This window comes from Sinocyclocheilus rhinocerous, unplaced genomic scaffold, assembly GCF_001515625.1.
Source record: "Sinocyclocheilus rhinocerous isolate Xijiao unplaced genomic scaffold, SAMN03320098_v1.1 scaffold57, whole genome shotgun sequence".
NCBI lineage: Eukaryota > Metazoa > Chordata > Actinopteri > Cypriniformes > Cyprinidae > Sinocyclocheilus > Sinocyclocheilus rhinocerous.
Window position 1 is genome coordinate 894554 of NW_015652130.1, and position 20354 is coordinate 914907.

A 20354-nucleotide genomic window follows, 5' to 3' on the forward strand; every position below is an offset into this window, starting at 1 on the left:
ACATGGTTGGCAGGCGTGTTTGATGACAAACAGAAGCCCTCAGATGCACTTGAATAGCTGTGTAGTTGGGGGATATGAATATTATATGTTGTGATGTTTTGTGATGTGCTGCTCACGTTGCTTTGTTGGAGACATGTGATAGCAGAGCCATACGAGTCCCCCATGTCCAAAAGTCGATGCTATTATCTTTTATTTAACAGCAAATGCTAATGATGTTTACAGGCCTGGCAGTCTACTTTTTCGTCAGTTAAAATATTTTAAAACTCACAATAGCACAGTACAGTTACAAATGGATAACACTGGCTCTATATCTTAAAGCGAGTGGCATTTTAAAGAATTTTAATTCATTGTTATAAAAGAGTTCAGGGCACAAGGGATAAATCTCTGCAACTTCAGGGTTTAAAGTCAAAAGCTCAATTACACAAATGCTTTATTTTCTCAAGCAGTGCTTGTTATGTTGTGTTTAATCACCTAGTTTATGGTTGGAAAAGCTCTTGGGCAAATAAGTGAAATCAATTCACTACACTGGGTAACAATAAGGGTGTGTTTACACTTAGTTCAGTCCTCCTTTTCATGGGTCTTGGCAAGCTTGTTTGGTGTGCACCAATGCCCAGATAGCAGAGTTTGCACTTATTCAATTGATAATAAAAGAGCAATCACACCAGTTTGTTTTAAAGTAACCAGCGTTTCCATTACAGATTTGACCAAAACTTTGGGTTACATTTATAAATGTCGATAAAAAGTATTGCGAAATGACGGCGTTTCCATTAACCAACATACTGATTCATTGTGAATCAGTTCACTTGGTTAATTTAAATGAATTATTATCAGAAGTGTAGCTAATTACCTTTTCAAAAGAGTAGAGCTCAAAGTAGCTTCCCTAACAAAAATGTCTTGTATTTTTTTGCCATTTCATAATTGTTTTACCGTATTACTTACTAAAAATTTCAAAAAGCCATAAAACAGCCGATGATACACTTAAGATACAGATATGTTGGAAGGTGGCTTTTGTTGAACCTTACGTTGGTATTCACAAAAATGGTACAGTGTGATTGGTTTTGCGTTCATTTGCAAAAGTTTTGCATTCCTCAAAAAGCTTTGCAAAGCTTTTGCACACACAAAACTGGTGATGGAAATAATATGAGATGGATGGAAAAACTATATTTCAATGCTTTTGCAAGCAAATACAAAGTTTATTGGGGGAATGCAAAAGTTTTGGGAGTGAACACAAAAGCACTAAAATATAATTTTAAAGAAAGTTTTTTTCTTTTTAAATTTAAAAATATGTTGTTTCAATAAGTTCAATAAACAGCAGGCTCCCCTTTTTACATCTTACTTCATTCAGTGTGATAACATATTCCAGTGAATGTCTTAAATTAACTGAATCTTTTTTTCTTATAAAGAATGTATTCAGAAATTGACTTCCAAAAATAAACTGAGAAATATGCACTGCGTCAAAAACTAGCCCTGGTTTCCCATACAATTTAGAACAATAAAAGCTACAAAATTGCTCTCTTTGAGGACACATGCTCCAAAGGAAACATGTTGCACATTTCAAAGACAGCCTGTCCCTCTCCGGCATGGAGGAATATTTGATCCTTACGCTGCTCTATCACTATTGCCCACACCTGCATGTGGGCAGCGGGGCCCGCTCATTAACCACGCACATCCGCATGACGTCTAGCTGAAGCTGCTGGCGCTCGCACTTAATTGAGTGGAGAATTCCTCCTCACGAGGCGTTAATGAAAGGTTTTCACTTGAATGACCGTGACATCACAGCAGCTCAAGCACCAGCTAACGAGAGAGGCGAGAATATATTCTGTTACAAATACCGTAGATGATCATATGTTGTCTTTTTTACTGTTTTTTACTATTTTATCTGCTGCCCAAGTTGGGTTAGTTGTTCAGATTTGTACTTACCCTTTTCACGGGCTAAAATTCTATATATATATATAAAAAAAATAACTAAATGACTATTTCAAATATGTAAAGAAGATGCGGTGTGGCTTTTACTGGCTTTAGTTGCACTACTACACCAGCTAACGAGAGAGGCGAGAATATATTCTGTTACAAATACCGTAGATGATCATATGTTGTCTTTTTTTACTGTTTTTTACTATTTTATCTGCTGCCCAAGTTGGGTTAGTTGTTCAGATTTGTACTTACCCTTTTCACGGGCTAAAATTCTATATATATATATAAAAAAAATAACTAAATGACTATTTCAAATATGTAAAGAAGATGCGGTGTGGCTTTTACTGGCTTTAGTTGCACTACTAGACCAACAGATAGGGAGATCAGAAAGACAGTTTGCCTGGAGGCTGATGGCTCTCCCGTAAGAGAGAGATGAGAAGCTTTTCAAAGGGAGAGATGGGACTCTTACTAGCTTAAAAGGGATTTCAAGATTTATCGCAAAGTGCCACAGGAGGATATTCCCCTCGAAAGCTCACCTGATATCAACCTTCCTGCTTCCCCTTACAACACAAACCATACTCAAACACTAAATGGTACAGTGAAAAATTCAGTCAACTAATTAGACCAGCTTTAAAACCATCTCTAGACTTTTACTCATCCAGTCCATACATGGCAGAACACGAACACTTCACCTCTAAATGAACCGAATCACGAACCAGATGATTCACACTCACTTCAAGCAACACCTTCATATATGAATCATGATCATTTACGAAGCGTCTCTGTATTCATTTGTACTTACCCTTTTCACGGGCTAAAATTCTATATATATAAATAAAAATAACTAAAAATAACTGCTATATAACTATGACTATTTCAAATATGTAAAGAAGATGCGGTGTGGCTTTTACTGGCTTTAGTTGCACTACTAGACCAACAGATAGGGAGATCAGAAAGACAGTTTGCCTGGAGGCTGATGGCTCTCCCGTAAGAGAGAGATGAGAAGCTTTTCAAAGGGAGAGATGGGACTCTTACTAGCTTAAAAGGGATTTCAAGATTTATCGCAAAGTGCCACAGGAGGATATTCCCCTCGAAAGCTCACCTGATATCAACCTTCCTGCTTCCCCTTACAACACAAACCATACTCAAACACTAAATGGTACAGTGAAAAATTCAGTCAACTAATTAGACCAGCTTTAAAACCATCTCTAGACTTTTACTCATCCAGTCCATACATGGCAGAACACGAACACTTCACCTCTAAATGAACCGAATCACGAACCAGATGATTCACACTCACTTCAAGCAACACCTTCATATATGAATCATGATCATTTACGAAGCGTCTCTGTATTCCTTCATCTCAGAGCCATATGTTGAGTTCATCGGGCAGATCGCAGACCCAAGAGAAATACCATAGAGATAGAGAAAGGACATGTGAGAAGCTGTCAGAGCGTGAGATGACTCCAGGCAACAGATGCCCAATTACCATATTTACATAATTATGGTGATGCGGTTGGATCCGAATGAAGTTGTAAGAGCACAGCTGTTGTTGTCCAGCTCAGACGTAGCTCAGCAGAGGAGCAGACTGAATATTTATGTGACATTTCATGATATTTCAATTGCATAGTGCTTAGCCTATCAGTCAAACGCAGTGGAGACCAATTTCCAGGTTTGATTATCATCTGCACCAGGTTTGATGGCGATATAATATATTAAACAGAATATCATGACAAAATCACGAAAGCGTTTCACGGGTTTTGGAGAATGTTTGCAGACAATTAGATAACACAATTTAGCTCCATCAATTCTATTTTGTAATAAATAAATTCATTATATCTATATCTAGAGACTTGGGGTGGCCTCTTATGACTTGGCCCATCTAGGAACACTCTAGGATCATTCCGGCAAGCTTTGAACAGGAAACCACCGCTTACAATTTCAAATCTTTTTCGTTCTGAATTATGCATGGTGAAATCGGCCCGAGCACACAACACTGAATGATCGCCTTTAACAAAAATAACCAATATCATCTGAGAAATATGCATGGGGCAAACTTGAAGAACCAAAAACTCTTAAATATGCATTTACTGAACGTAATCAGAGGATAAAATGAATGAGACACAAGCCTCTCTGGAATTTTCCCCACTGTAAAATACGTTGCTTTGTGCTTCCCCTTTGAAAACAGCTTCTGCTCTAATAACTTCGTCTACAGGCCTGCTGTTCACAGGCTTTGCGCGGCCCTAGCTAGCTCTCGGCCTGAGCCTTTTCAACTTTCAGATAAATTATTCAGATAGATAGCCTATAAATACAGTTCCGTTTTAATGAAATTTCCTGGCAAGTCACCCGCAGTATAATGTAGCAAACGCAGTCTTGCTGACTTCCTTGTCCATCAATTTAAATGTCTCCGAACAAAAGACCTTACAGGAAACATTTGATTATCACATCTTTCACATCACATCTCATCAAGATCACAAATACTCGCTTACTCATAAATTTCCCTTTAAAAGTTTGGGGTCAGTAAGTTTAATACATTTATTCAGCAAGGATGCATTAAATTTATAATGCTACAAAAGATTTATATTTCAAATAAATGCTATCGTTTTTTTTTTAACTCTCTATTCATCAAAGAATGCTGACAAAATATGTATCACAAAAATATTAAACAGCACAAAGTTTCAATGTTTTCACTAAATGATGATAATAAGAAATGTTTCTCCAGCACCAAATCAGCATATTAGAATGATTTCTGAAGGATTGTGTGACACTGAAAACTGAAGTAATAGCTACTGAAAATTCAGCTTTGCCATCACAAGAATAAATTATATTTTAAAATACATTAAAATCAGGGTGCCCGCAGGGTCTTACTGGCATAGGCTTGGGATGCACAAATAAAATGATGTAATAGTTATCATTACCTTCCATGATCATTCAGACACGATCAGGTACTGATACTGGACACTGTCAAGTCTGCATCAAATCAAGCACTCCGTAATCACAGGTAAACTGTCTGATCAGTCAGATGTTTGTCATGAGAAGTGTTCCACAAAACAGCTATGGTTTGAGTTGATGTGATAAAATGGGCCTACATCTTTTGAATATACTGTGTGAACGCATTGTCTCGTTAGCTCGGAGAGCTTGATTTTCCCTCCTCAATAGGTTTTGTCAGTTGTTTTGTTTATTGGTCTAATTCTTGTTTCTTGTTGCATTGGTTAGTGACTCAATTAATTGTCTTGTGCTTCGTTCCCCACTTCTGAATTATGTTGTATTGATAAGGCGTTATCACAAAGTAAGTCTGTTTAGTTGTGCATATCTTACAATCAATATATAGTAAATGTAAGTTAAAATGTCACCAATGTAACCGGTTAAAACTTGGAGTGGCGATGAGGTCTTAAAATGTATGGAAAGAGTCTTAAAAAAAGGTTTAAAATGTATTAAATTTAACTCCATGATTCCTGTATATACCCTGAAAATGTAAAACAGTTATTTTGAATTGTAATACAACAACATTATTGTTTTGCTGTATTTTTGAGCAAATAAATGCAGCCTTGGTGAGAATTTAAAAAAATATATTTAAATTTTTTTTTAATTCTTACCAACTACAAACTTTTGAATGGTAATACATGTGGAAATTATTAAAAGAAACTGTTAAAGGAACAGTTTGCCCTCCAAAAAATGTAAATTGCTCATCCTTATGTCAGTCCATCCACGTATGATTTACTTTTTTTCATTTAACCCAACAGGAAATGAAAATTATCTGTGTTTAGAATTAATGATGACAAATTAAAAAAAAAAAAGACTTCAACTATAGCTAATGGGCCTAATAAACTACTTCTATGTTACCTTTATGTTGATTTCACAGGGTTAGGTCTTAAAATGTATGGAAAGAGTCTTAAAAAAGGTCTTAAAATGTATTAAATTTAACTCCATGATTCCTGTATATACCCTGAAAATGTAAAACAGTTATTTTGAATTGTAATACTATTTTGAGCAAATAAATGCAGCCTTGGTGAGAATTTAAAAAAATATATTTAACATTTTTTTTAATTCTTACCAACTACAAACTTTTGAATGGTAATACATGTGGAAATTATTAAAAGAAACTGTTAAAGGAACAGTTTGCCCTCCAAAAAATGTAAATTGCTCATCCTTATGTCAGTCCAATCCCGTATGATTTACTTTTTTTCATTTAACCCAACAGGAAATGAAAACTATCTGTGTTTAGAATTAATGATGACAAATTAAAAAAAAAGACTTCAACTATAGCTAATGGGCCTAATAAACTACTTCTATGTTACCTTTATGTTGATTTCACAGGGTTATAGAGTTTGGTGGACACTGGTCATTGTCTGCTTTTAAATGAAGAAAGAGCACCCTTAACAATCTACAAAACAAAGAAAATAAAGAGTTTGAAATAACATAAGGATGAGTAAATAATGACAAAACATTCATTTTTGCATAAATTACACTACTAAAAAAGGATTGGCATACAAGCCTCCCACCTAGACCACTCCACAAACAATACAACATAGGCAGTTAACAGTCACGTACATGTAAAAGCAAAATAGTGGGTGTATTGTAACTACAACTGACATGGGAGTAAACTTCACTTTGTATGCTAGGAGAATAAAACATTTACATAAACTCCTTCAAGTCTTTAAAACAACCACCTACAGACTTGACACAATTAGAGCAAATTCAGAGCACTGCCAAAATCACTGATTGCCATCTATGTGCATATAATTTACATACACTCAAATGCATTGTTGTTATAATCACTAATATCACATGACAATGCAAAAAATCTAACTACAGAAAAGTGACAGTTTTGGCATTCTTATGTCCTAAAGCAGCATGAGGTGTTAATTAACATGTGGTAAGACAGCTGCCATGCTCCTAACGATCTCGTGAGTGCAACATCTTTCCAGCTAAGCCTCAAGTCTTTTAAGTATTTTAAATCTCCTTAGCATGATGGAGTCTGTCTAGAAAATAAATATAAATGTAAATGTAAGCTCCAATGAGGATAGACACACTGGCTTATATGGCTCATGAAACTGTCTGTACTGAGGGTAGGCGAGGAGTGACAGAAAAGCAGTCTGCGACATCTTTAATGCAGTAGCTAGACAGGGGACTGTCAGATATGATGATGAGGATGAAAATGATTGAAATTGAGCTATAAGTGTCACAAATTGGCATGCCTCCTCCAAGTGTCACAAGCAATCAAGTCACCTCACACTATGCTTCAACGAATGACACAATCAATGAGTTAATGTAGCAAGATTGTGGCTGCGGTCTCACTTTTTAACATACACATTTGTTCTTCTATCATGGTGGGGACTTCACAGTAACTTCTATTGTTTTTATACTTAGCTAATGAGTTGTCATAAATCAATCAATCTATCTATCTATCTATCTATCTATCTATCTATCCCCTAACCTGACCTCTACTCAGAAAACTAACCCTCATACCTTTTTAAATTTCTGCATTTTCTTTAATGTCTTCATATTAAGCTGATTTGCCTGTGGGCACCGTTAGCCACAAAAAGGTTAATTCGGGTCTTACTATTTGTGTAGGGACGTTTAATCCCGCCCTACAATGTAGGCAAAACCTAACCCCAAAACCACACGGAATAAGACAAAAACAGACATCAAATTTACGAATTTTGACCACTAGATGGCAGAATAATACCATTGGAAAAATCAGCTATATCGTCTGTAAAGGTCCTTTGAAATGTTGTTTTCTCTCAGCCGCTTAATTGGGATAAAAGTTAAAAGAATAATACGAAAAACAATTTTTTGAAACGAAATATCAAATGATAACCAACAGTATCGAAACACAAAGATCTCACACTAACACACACTTGTTTTTCTAGCCTTCACTAGACAAACATTTGGGCAGTTACAAGAGCTAGGCCCATATGCATATATGTATAGCCTAAAATACAGTTAAAACGAGTAGGCTACTGATAAAAAATACAAGCAGTTTTATCCACAAACCGCAATAACGAGTTTTACCTTGTGCTACGTACATCTACGATAAAACTGGACGTGAACTAGCGACGTAAAGGGAGTGTCCTAAACGGTTTAAAATCAGTCCTTTGACGGTACAATAAAATCTTAACTTTCGATATCGTTAAATGTTACTATGGTTAGAAGAATTACGTCAGAGAAGGGGAATGACTTGGTTATTCGTTAATAAAGTCGGTTAATACATGTTTTTGTCAGTCCTAAGCAGGCCACAAGACTTGTTGGTCTGCACCTACAACTGCTGTACACAATTTCTGTGCCACTAAATCGTTTCCAAACAGGTTTCCCAAACACTCCTTCTATGACTGTTTGTTTATTAGCTTGCCTTTTCTTGTGTCTCGTAAATACTTCCACTTGAAAATGTGCAGGTATAAATAAGTAATTAATACTGTAAGATATTTACATGACATACATTCTGGTTAATATGCCACATGCCAGCTGTCTAAAAGATAACACTGGCTTAATCGGGTTATGTCAATAAGCATGTTTAAATATTAAAAAATTTTGTTTATAATGGGAATATCTCACACTATTGCCCTTACTCTCTCACTTTTAAGGATCACACACACACACACACACACACAGGTTAGGTTTCCATGTTTTATGGGGACATTCCATTGACATATTTTCTATCCCCTTACCCTAACCCTGAAACCTATACCCATCACACAAAACTTTCTGCATTTTTAAATTTTCAAAATATTCTTTATGATTTATAAGCTGTTTTCCTCATAGGGACCCCACAAGGTCAAGGTCAAGGTCCCCACAAGGTCAAAATTTACTGGTATTACTATACTTGTGTGGACATTTGATCCCCATAACATAGGGAATACTACGACCACACACACACACACATTTCCAGAACATTACACCACCCTGCTCAGCAGTAGCATCTACATACTCACAAAGTGTGCTCACGCATCTTCAGTTATTGTGCGAGGTTACCAAGCTGTGCTGCTTTCACATTCATGAAAATCCCGGCCATTAATTCCCTGGGATGGAGGCGAGGCTGGACCACTGATGAAATATATGCCAGAAGCCCTGCCAATTTCTATCTGAAAGCCAACAGACATCTCATTCACTTAATGCTGTTTTGGGGAGGGGAATGGGGATGATTTTTTTTTCTACACTGTGGATTTATGCATCATGATCAGCAGAGGGAGAGAGAGTGAGAAAGAAAAGACTGCCTGAGGTGGGTCATTTCTCTGTCTGCCTTCCATCAGTTCTTTTATGGAATAATGGCATTCTCTTGGATATTGAAATAGATGGTGAGAGAAAAAAACAATAAGTGAAGTGAAAAATTGGAAAAATTCAAGCAACTCCAGAGTGCAAACACAATTCTAACCCGAAGTATCACCAGTCAAAGTAACACTAATTGACTTTCACAATCCAAGCCAGGAATTTTTTCTTAAAAAGAAACGTTTTTTTTTACGTCCGGTATTAATTCAGGAAGAGTGATGTTGTACTGATTTGCACATCTGTGATCAGCATAGGCCTGTAAATGAAAATCGAAGCTCGCTCTCACATCAAATGAAATGAAATATTGTTCCAAAACATTAGTATTCATATTTGATCCTTTTTAAACCATCTGGTGTGAACCTATGCTAGTGAACTTTTTACTCTGTAGAGTTATTCTACAGTAGGCATGCCAGCTGGCAGCTTGGCATAACACATCGCTCTTGTAGGTTCTGATATTTCAGACAGCCATCTTCCATGCCAACAGTTCCTGCAAATCCTCACGCAAACTATTGAGAGACCCGGCGGACCTCAACAGAGCTTGAAATGACCGTGCCATTCTGTATATCATTTCACACCAACCCTGTAAAGGCCCCTCTCAGCTTTAAGTGCAATAACGCTGTGGCTCAAAACTACAATTAATGTAATATTCACTCATTGCATGTGATCTCTTGCAATGCAAAGAATTCTAATATAAACTTTTTACAATCTGAGGGATGAGCTGAAATGACCATCTGTGGTAATCAACATTCAGTCAAGTAAAAGGCAAATACAGCCAACATCTTCAAATAAGTGTTTATTTGAAGAGGATAAAAGTGGGTTCTATCAAGAGTGACTCTCCAACCCGTGAGAATAAAGAACCAAATATAAAACTGTGATATAAAAGAAATGTGACTCAGAGAGCCGAAATACAAAGTAGAGCAATAACTCTCCACCAATATTGTAAGCATAACGGTCTCCTAAAGCTTCCCTGCCTTGGACAGCAGATGATTGGTATGCTTGTGAAATCCTAAAGGCTCCCAAGAGAGGTGGCGCCTGGAGATGATAAGATCCATTCCCATCAAAGGTCAGAGCTGGTCGAAGAATAATGTGGTCAGCAGCATAAGGCGAAATCACATCACATTCCTTATTAGCATATTCCTGAGAGCTTGCAGATATTGTCAGTGAGAAAAAAAAGAGAGTCAGTGAGAAAAAGAGAAAATCGATAAAAATTACAAAAGAGACCAGAGGAAATAGGTGAACGCCACCTGAAAATTTGCAACGGGTGCTTAAAAATTACAATGGTAGTTTTGTGGATTTTAGGCAGTGTCGGTTAGCTCTAATGCCATCAGTATGCTAGTGTATTAAGCTTAATCCTTTTTATAACTTAAATACTGTAAACCATATACGTAATGCAATGACATTTACAAGCAGGTCTATCAAATGATAAGGAACATAAAAATATACCTGTCTTCCAAAAAGAGGTTTTCACAGTGGGATGTGTTTCCCAAAGAACTTTTCAGCAAACAGTTCTTAAAATAACCATTTTTCTTAATGTGAACAATATTTTAATAATCTAAAGAACCTCTATAAAGAACATTTTGTGAAATGGAAAGGTTTAATGGATGTTAAAGGTTTTATGGAACCTTCAATGCCAATTGAGTGTAGGTAAGTCCTAGCATGACAATGTTTGTGAATTCAACCTACTGAATTGATTCAGAAACAACTGTATTGATTCAGAAACAACATTTCCTAAGATTTGAATATTTTTAAACTTAACAATTAGTACAAGCATAGCCACGTAACTGATAGTCTTCTGTGATGTTGCATGTAAATCTGTATTATAAATCAGCTTTTCTTATCTTCTTCTTCTTCATCATATAACGAGGCTTAAAAAAGATAACATTTTCTTCTTGGCTTGTTGAAAATGTTTGAAGATGACAGAATCAGTCCTCAAAGCCCAGGCCACCCTCACAGGACAAACCACTGCACAAACAACCCCCATCTCCCTGAGGAAGGAGTGAATGAGTTTATGCTGCCTTACCTCGTCCTTTCTCTCTGTCTCCACCTCCTTTCCTAACTCATAAGACCTTCTTGGCTGAGGTGCGGAGAAGTTTGGATATGACTCACATGGAAACGCATACAGAGTGGGCTGCCAGGCTGCTCTGCCTCTTCCTATAGTCTGTGATATAGTGAGAATAATGGTCGTTTAATGCCAGTACAGCCCTGATTCAGCCACTGCACTGCCTTACAACAGAGCACAATGTTAATGATGCAGAGAGAAACTGTTCATAAATGAGGAGTAAATCCTTCTTCTCAAGAACAAAAAGGTTTGTGGCTCATTCTATGTGTCCCTGTGACTATTTTCCATTGAAATTAACGATAAATAAATGAATAAATAAATAAAGCAGAACACAGAAACTGAACATAGTGGCATAGATTTAAATGTGATAGATTTAAAAGTTTAATATGCAATGCAAAAGAAGTCATACATTGCATAACGCATAATATAATGCATTGACTATATTGATGATTGATGCGAGTCTATCAAGTTTCTTTCACGTTATTAATGGGTTTTAAAAAGAAAAGAAAAAAAACAGAAGAAAACTTGGTTACAGTAACAAATATGAAAACTCCATATATACCTCCGGGTCATTTATTCAATGAAATGCACATTTTATATTGGCTAATGCAGCTTCATCCACTGATAAACTGTCATAATATTTCATTGGCTCTGTATACTCTGATTGTTGAGTTCATATTTGCACAATTAATGAAGAGAGAAACTGTAATATGTAGTGTGTGTGTGTTTGCTTTGGACTTATACACACACTCGCTGCCCAGCTATGACATTAGAGCCAGGCGGTTAAAATCTAAGTTATTAGCGTTCAGATAAATGGAGGTTGCATTTGGTGCAATTTATTCTCATTAATTATTTAGCAGCCAGGCCCTCACATTATGCAGTTCAGATACTTAATAGGAGCAGATCACCGAGTGGGTCAGGAATGATTACACATTGCACTGGAGAAAGCATTTGCTGAGTGGTAATTACTTGAAATGATAAAGCGCTTGCATTAAACGTGATAAAGAGAGGGTTCCAATGCAAAGTCACTCATTGCAAAATTAAGAGAATTAGCAACAATTCTGCCTGCCAGTCATGCAAGGAGTTCACATTGCTGAGGTCAAATCAGACCTCGATACACTACAATCACATTCATACACTAATTGACCGGAGTGGATGTTTCTGGGGTTGTTTTAGAACAACATTTTTTCCTTTGATTTTTTTTTATCTCATACTAATATAAACCTCTCACTAATCTTTCAAACTCTGCATACACTGGCAAATAAGGCACAGGGAGAGTTTGGAATATTAAAATAGTGGCGTAATGAAGGAAACCGAGGTAAAAATGCATAGGACACATCTCTAAATCTTCATTTACACATCTCGTGACAGGCAGGAATCCTTTAATAAGCACAACCGCATCACTTCCTATGTAGATGATGTCAATCGAAATGCTTTAAAGATAGCTGTTCAGTTTGCAAGCCTCCAGAGGTTCTTCTCTAGAGTTGTAATAGCCAGGCAGAACGTCTTCTTTTGAAGCAGACACAAAGACGAGCCCACAGGAGCTGTAGCAAAGTGAGACAAATGAAGATATGACCAGCAGTCGAGTTATTACTCCAGACCGGCAGATATGTCTGTCTCACACGACACAAAGGCACCCGGGTTATCAATAATTAATAATGGGGTTTTAGTTCAGTATTCAGGCTGGTTCTTGAACAACTCCTAACTATGCGTTTTAATTCATGCTATGTTTCCTCTTTCTGTCAGAGAATTCCCTTGTTTGTCATTATCTTGTTCAAACATAATGACTTTGGTCATGCAAATTTTGTCTCTCCACGGGCCCTTTTTTCACTCGCGCACATTTTCTAGTCATCATTTTCCATCACAGCTCATTGAAGCACCCAGTTATAGGCAAACAAAGTTCATAGAGAGCACACTTGACAGCTCAGCATGATAACAGTGGCTCAGATTATCTAAGCGCACAGTGTTGACTTCTCTGCTGTACTTGTAAAGTAAACACATCCTATGTTTTAGGGGAAGAAGATTTGATGTTAAATTTGTTGTTTTTGGTTGTGGCCTGGTATTATCTGTTGCTGCATCTCAAAGGCCCCAAGAGCATTTTTCAGCATCATGTTCTATTCACGTCGAAACCTAGTAAGTGGACCTAGACAGCATTTTTGGGCACCACAGGTTTGTGAACCTAGAGAGGCACGATCAAAACACAGCATTTCTGACCATCATTGAAACATTTCAACCTAATCAAAACCTAGTTAGATCCAGCATTGTGGGGGCATCACAGGCACCTTTGAACCTAGCAAAAAAAAAAAGAGCTGTCTATCTAGACGGTGGCATCAGACACATTCTAATGAATTCTAGTGAGATGCCAATACCAGTGTATAATTTTGGGAATCATATTCAAACCTAGTCAATACTACTGAGTCACCTACCTACACTGCATTTTTGGACATCCTAGACATGCTCAAACTAGTCTAAACCTAGTAGACTCTTAAAAATAAAGGTTCCAAAAGAGGGTTTTCACAGTGATACCATAGATGGGTTCCCCAAAGAACTGTTCTTAAAAGAACCAATTTTCCTTAGCGTGAAGAACATTTTAATAACCTAGAGAACATTTATTTCCAACATGAGGAAACTTTTGTGCAATGGAAACTTTCCAAGGATGTTGCAGTTTTTTCATGAAACCACTGAAAACAAAAAGAACCTTTATTTTTAAAAGTGTCTGTAGATCTAGACAATGTTTTTGGGCAGCATGGGCAGGTATGTGAACCCATTAAAAACCTAGTGAGACACCTAAACCAAGACAGCATTTTTGGCTGTAGGCACAATCAAAACTAGTTGCTTACAGTAGACAGCATTTTGACCACCTAACTAGGCAACATTTTTGGGCATCAAAAACATTCATTCAAAAGCATTCAAACCTAGTTAAAAGCTAGAGACACTCCTATCTAGACCGCATTTTGGACAAGATATGCACATTCAAACCTAGTCAATAGTGAGTCACCTGTGTAGACGGCATCATAGGCATGTACAATCTAGTTAAAACCTATCTGTCTATCTGGTACATTCATTCCTAACTGGGCATCACAAGTATATTAAATCCTAGTTACTTTAAAATGTAAGAAACACCCAGGCATACTGTAATATCTGTGTCAGATTCATAACAAACTTAAAGGGACGTTAGTAGAGGATGGGGGATGGATGACAAGAAATAGAGAAAAAGCTGATGTAAACACTTAACCAAACAAACCACCGCAGCTGTCTGAATCTCCACTGCTTCTCTATCCTTTCAAACCTTCGAAAACACCATTGTCTTACATTCATCAAACCATGGAAGTCACGCCGGACTGAAAAAAGAGAGGCTCAAATTCTAAGCAGGCAACAATTCCTTCCCGCAAAATGGAGATCAATGCTATAATGACTCGCACTCATCAGAGTAAATGATTTTTCTTATTGATTCTGCTGGAAGACTGACATGTGGAAGCCAGAGGAGTTATGCTGTTTTATGGTAAGATCTGTGAGTGCATTTCTGTGGATGTAAACAATCGAATATTCTTGGTCATAGGTTACCTATCCAAATACATATCATAGATGTCACGGGTTACAGAAAGACTCAACAGTCACGCTCTGTAACAGCATGAATCTATTTGTATGGTAATTTTGTCATAAGAGCCAGTTAGAGTAATCTAATAAACATTGAGTAATGTGAGATGCATGCATTCTGATTTCTTGCTTCATCATTAGAAATTTCAGGTCGATATTACTATATTCAAGCTGGGTTGCTGTGTGTGAATCTCATTTGTTGGGATGACTGCAAATTAAAATGCAAAAAAAGGTCCCAGATTAACCTAATTATTAGGAAGGACATTGCTAAAACCATCATGAGACAAAATTATGATATTCTATTAGCATTTTTTCTCCCAGAAATCAAATAGCATGCTCACAACATACAAACTAAAGATAAAATATCAAGCTCTTTTAAAATAAAAAAAATTATACACTATACATATTTGTTTTACTAGAAACAAACAAGTAAATGGGTGTAATATAATAATATAATAAAATGTATATTAATATATTCAATGTATCCATATATATTAATTAAAATAATTCATTAAAAATAATTCATAAATAATTTAAATAAAATCATTTAAAATATTTTTTATGAAATTATAAAAATGACAATAATACAATATTATATTATGTTAATACAATATGAAATGAAATATTGTTCATATTTAGACCAACTTGCATAGTTGGCATTCGCGCATGCCTAAACACCCTTTTTATTAACTCAGTATCTTTTACCCATCCACAGGTTAAAAAAAAAAAAAAAATATATATATATATATTCCTATTAAGCACATTTTCCATTTCTCTCCACTGAGTCTCTGTTAAACACATACTCTAACCTTTTGGAACAGTGGGCTTGTTGGTTTCCTTCATATAAAACGCTCTTCCCTTATCTGCAGATGTTCTCCCCTTCCCAAACATATGGAATTCCTCACTCTGTGGTCTGGAGGGAGGGAATGCTGCGGAAGAGACCCATCTGGAGTGGGAACAAGGTGGGTAATGGTAGAGATGAGGCCCCCCTCTCCGCCTGGCTCTCTGGAGAAGCCTTGGGCTTGTCTGGAAACGCATCAATCGGGACAGACACAGCGGGTCGATCCAGAGCCTGTCACAGGATAGCCCAGGGAGAGGAGTTAAAACTACAATTGGTTCTGCCGTTTAATGAAAGAATCTACAGGACACTAGAGACTGGACTAGTGCTGCAACAGACAGGCTTAGTGAATGCAGCTGAAGGATTATGGCAGATTTGGGGTGATGATGGAGACAAGTGGTTTTGAGACCATGAATAATCACACGCAAAGTCAGACTTGACCACTTTTACAAGCTTATTCGGGCTTATTATCGCATGGGAAGAGCCAAAGACCAGCACTGAACCCCTTCCACGTGTCAGGGCTTCAACGCAGCCCTCAACACCAGTGTCACGAGCCATTTTGACATCCATATTAAAGCGTCTGCAAATAGCATCACATAAAACAATATTATGTGATTGCTAGTGTAACGGAGGCCAGCGAGTAGGTGCTGTGCAAGGTAAACCTCACTCCCCTGATCTCAAGAGACGCGCTAGTGGCTGTAGCCATTTAGCCTCCTTGTTAGTGCGTCCGCCTCCCATGCCGGAGACCTGGGTTCGAGACCCACTCGGAGCGAGAACGAGGTGCAGCGGAGCGTGCCGCATCCATTGGTGCCGTGACTCGGATGGGAGTGAGGTTTAGGGGGGTGAGTGTAACGGAGGCCAGCGAGTAGGTGCTGTGCAAGGTAAACCTCACTCCCCTGATCTCAAGAGACGCACTAGCGACTGACGCTAGTGGCTGTAGCCATTTAGCCTCCTTGTTAGTGCGTCCGCCTGTAGGTGCGGCGGAGCGGACCCGGGAGAGAGGGGTTACACTAGGTAAACAGAAAGTGGGTTGACAAGGTAAACCGTAAAAACAAACAAAAAGCAATGTATTTTTAACCTACTGTATGTAACGTTAATTTGTCCCACGTCACGGGAGTCATGCTCTGCGCTGGATGATGACGATGATTGTGACAAGAGGGAGACCGAACTCCTGTTGCTTTTAGCTGTGAATAAAGTAAGGAATAATTGATGACGGGCCGTTGAATTCTTAGATAATAATGCACACCCGAGGTGGTGATGCGGCCACGACGCGAAGCGGAGCAATGCAATATCTCTAGTAATAGTGAAACTTGTAAGTTCATTTTCTTCACGAACAGCGCCGTTGTTGTTACCTCGCTTGTGAGAAGTCATGTTGTTTTTAAGTTGTTAAACTATGGCACTGATAAAATTGCCACAGTAGCGCTACCAACATTAGCGCGCATGTTAACGTGTGTGCAAACGGTAACTTGTGTGCGTCTATGAGGGAGAGAGCGGGAGAGAGATAGAGTCTATGTGCTTTCCGTTTATAATAAAACGTCATTTTGTGGCAAAAACGTGGAAATTATCTGTCGTTTTTATCCTATTGTTTACTATATTTATTTGTTTGGCCGGTGTCATTGTAAGTTTTGGTTCTTTTGCTGTTTTAGGCGTGATACGGACATATAATGCGGTCAAGACCTGCCTGGAACTACGTTCGCCGTGCGTTTCACACCTTACGTTCGTCAGCCAATCAGATTCAAGCATTCAACGACCCCCGTAGTATAATGGACAATACATGTTCGTAACATTATTTTGTGACTTCTCCAAGCACATTTTAGCTCAGTGGCCAGACAAACTTCACTTCACATCGCCGACGCTAAAGTGCCCTTTTGGTCTGGTCTGTGTGCCCCCAGACCGCGATTTCTATCGAGATCGCAATCTTTTAAAGATTAGTGCATGCATATGAGCCTATCGCCTATGTATTTTTGTAGCCTATGTCATATACCAGACCCCCCACCCCGGTTCCGCGACCCATGCCAGTCATCAAAATACAACATGCAAATTGTCTGGTAATCACTGGCTCTTTTACAAGTCAGCAAATAGGGCCAATGTTGAAATGACTGAAGTGTTGACCAGCACTCAATGCAACACCAATGGAAGCCTCCATATAGTTCAATGCATCAGGGAACACTGACATAAGTCATTTAGCTAGAGGAAGAGAACAGAGTTGATTATCTCAGTTGGGCTAAAACACTTGGTCTCCTCTGAGTCTAGTGTCAGTGCTTTACATGAGGGGCGACAGCTGTACTCTGACAGCTCCCAGCAGGCCTCAGGGCACCAGGACTCACTATGAGAGCAGCACACATCACTCAACATGCTGAGGAAAAGCTTTTTATACTGCATGCCAAATTATTTCCAACAAGAGGTCATCAGAGGAGGACAGTGCAGTAGTATAGAGATCTACAGTGCCCCCAAAAGTATCTGCACACTTAAGCTGCACTTAACATGTATGAATCTCAATGCATTAGATAAAATATCAAACATCATTTATTTTAAAGAGAAGTATGCAGTGAAAACATTTCACAAAACCTAAGTTTGTCTTACGTTCGTCAGCCAATCAGATTCAAGCATTCAACGACCCCCCGTAGTATAATGGACAATACATGTTCGTAATATTATTTTGTGACTTTCTCCAAGCACATTTTAGCTCAGTGGCCAGACAAACTTCACTTCACATCGCCGACGCTAAAGTGCCCTTTTGGTCTGGTCTGTGTGCCCCCAGACCGCGATTTCTATCGAGATCGCGATCTTTTAAAGATTAGTGCATGCATATGAGCCTATCGCCTATGTATTTTTGTAGCCTATGTCATATACCAGACCCCTCACCCCGGTTCCGCGACCCATGCCAGTCATCAAAATACAACATGCAAATTGTCTGGTAATCACTGGCTCTTTTACAAGTCAGCAAATAGGGCCAATGTTGAAATGACTGAAGTGTTGACCAGCACTCAATGCAACACCAATGGAAGCCTCCATATAGTTCAATGCATCAGGGAACACTGACATAAGTCATTTAGCTAGAGGAAGAGAACAGAGTTGATTATCTCAGTTGGGCTAAAACACTTGGTCTCCTCTGAGTCTAGTGTCAGTGCTTTACATGAGGGGCGACAGCTGTACTCTGACAGCTCCCAGCAGGCCTCAGGGCACCAGGACTCACTATGAGAGCAGCACACATCACTCAACATGCTGAGGAAAAGCTTTTTATACTGCATGCCAAATTATTTCCAACAAGAGGTCATCAGAGGAGGACAGTGCAGTAGTATAGAGATCTACAGTGCCCCCAAAAGTATCTGCACACTTAAGCTGCACTTAACATGTATGAATCTCAATGCATTAGATAAAATATCAAACATCATTTATTTTAAAGAGAAGTATGCAGTGAAAACATTTCACAAAACCTAAGTTTGTTAATAAAGACTAGCATATCAAATAGGTAGATATACTGTTTAAGATAAAGAAAACGGACAGTTTCTGGTCTAAAGACCTTGAGATCAGTTGGTTAAGTCATTTCAAGTGTCTAAATGCATTTTAGGGTCACTGTATTCATCAGATAATTTGTACAGCTCTGGGTGTGCTGAAGTTGAATTGTATGAAAAAGACCAAAATACGCACATTGATGAATTGAACATTTTATTTGTGGAAAAAACACAAGCAAAATGCATCAATAGACATTTCTACTGGAAGCAAGGGAAATGATGAAGAAGCATCTAAAAGCAAAGTCGTGCACATGCCAGAAGTCGGTTGAATGTTAGCATTGTATTAGCTATAGACAAGGAGCAGTGATCACGCGATTTCTATCGAGATCGCAATCTTTTAAAGATTAGTGCATGCATATGAGCCTATCGCCTATGTATTTTTGTAGCCTATGTCATATACCAGACCCCCCACCCCGGTTCCGCGACCCATGCCAGTCATCAAAATACAACATGCAAATTGTCTGGTAATCACTGGCTCTTTTACAAGTCAGCAAATAGGGCCAATGTTGAAATGACTGAAGTGTTGACCAGCACTCAATGCAACACCAATGGAAGCCTCCATATAGTTCAATGCATCAGGGAACACTGACATAAGTCATTTAGCTAGAGGAAGAGAACAGAGTTGATTATCTCAGTTGGGCTAAAACACTTGGTCTCCTCTGAGTCTAGTGTCAGTGCTTTACATGAGGGGCGACAGCTGTACTCTGACAGCTCCCAGCAGGCCTCAGGGCACCAGGACTCACTATGAGAGCAGCACACATCACTCAACATGCTGAGGAAAAGCTTTTTATACTGCATGCCAAATTATTTCCAACAAGAGGTCATCAGAGGAGGACAGTGCAGTAGTATAGAGATCTACAGTGCCCCCAAAAGTATCTGCACACTTAAGCTGCACTTAACATGTATGAATCTCAATGCATTAGATAAAATATCAAACATCATTTATTTTAAAGAGAAGTATGCAGTGAAAACATTTCACAAAACCTAAGTTTGTTAATAAAGACTAGCATATCAAATAGGTAGATATACTGTTTAAGATAAAGAAAACGGACAGTTTCTGGTCTAAAGACCTTGAGATCAGTTGGTTAAGTCATTTCAAGTGTCTAAATGCATTTTAGGGTCACTGTATTCATCAGATAATTTGTACAGCTCTGGGTGTGCTGAA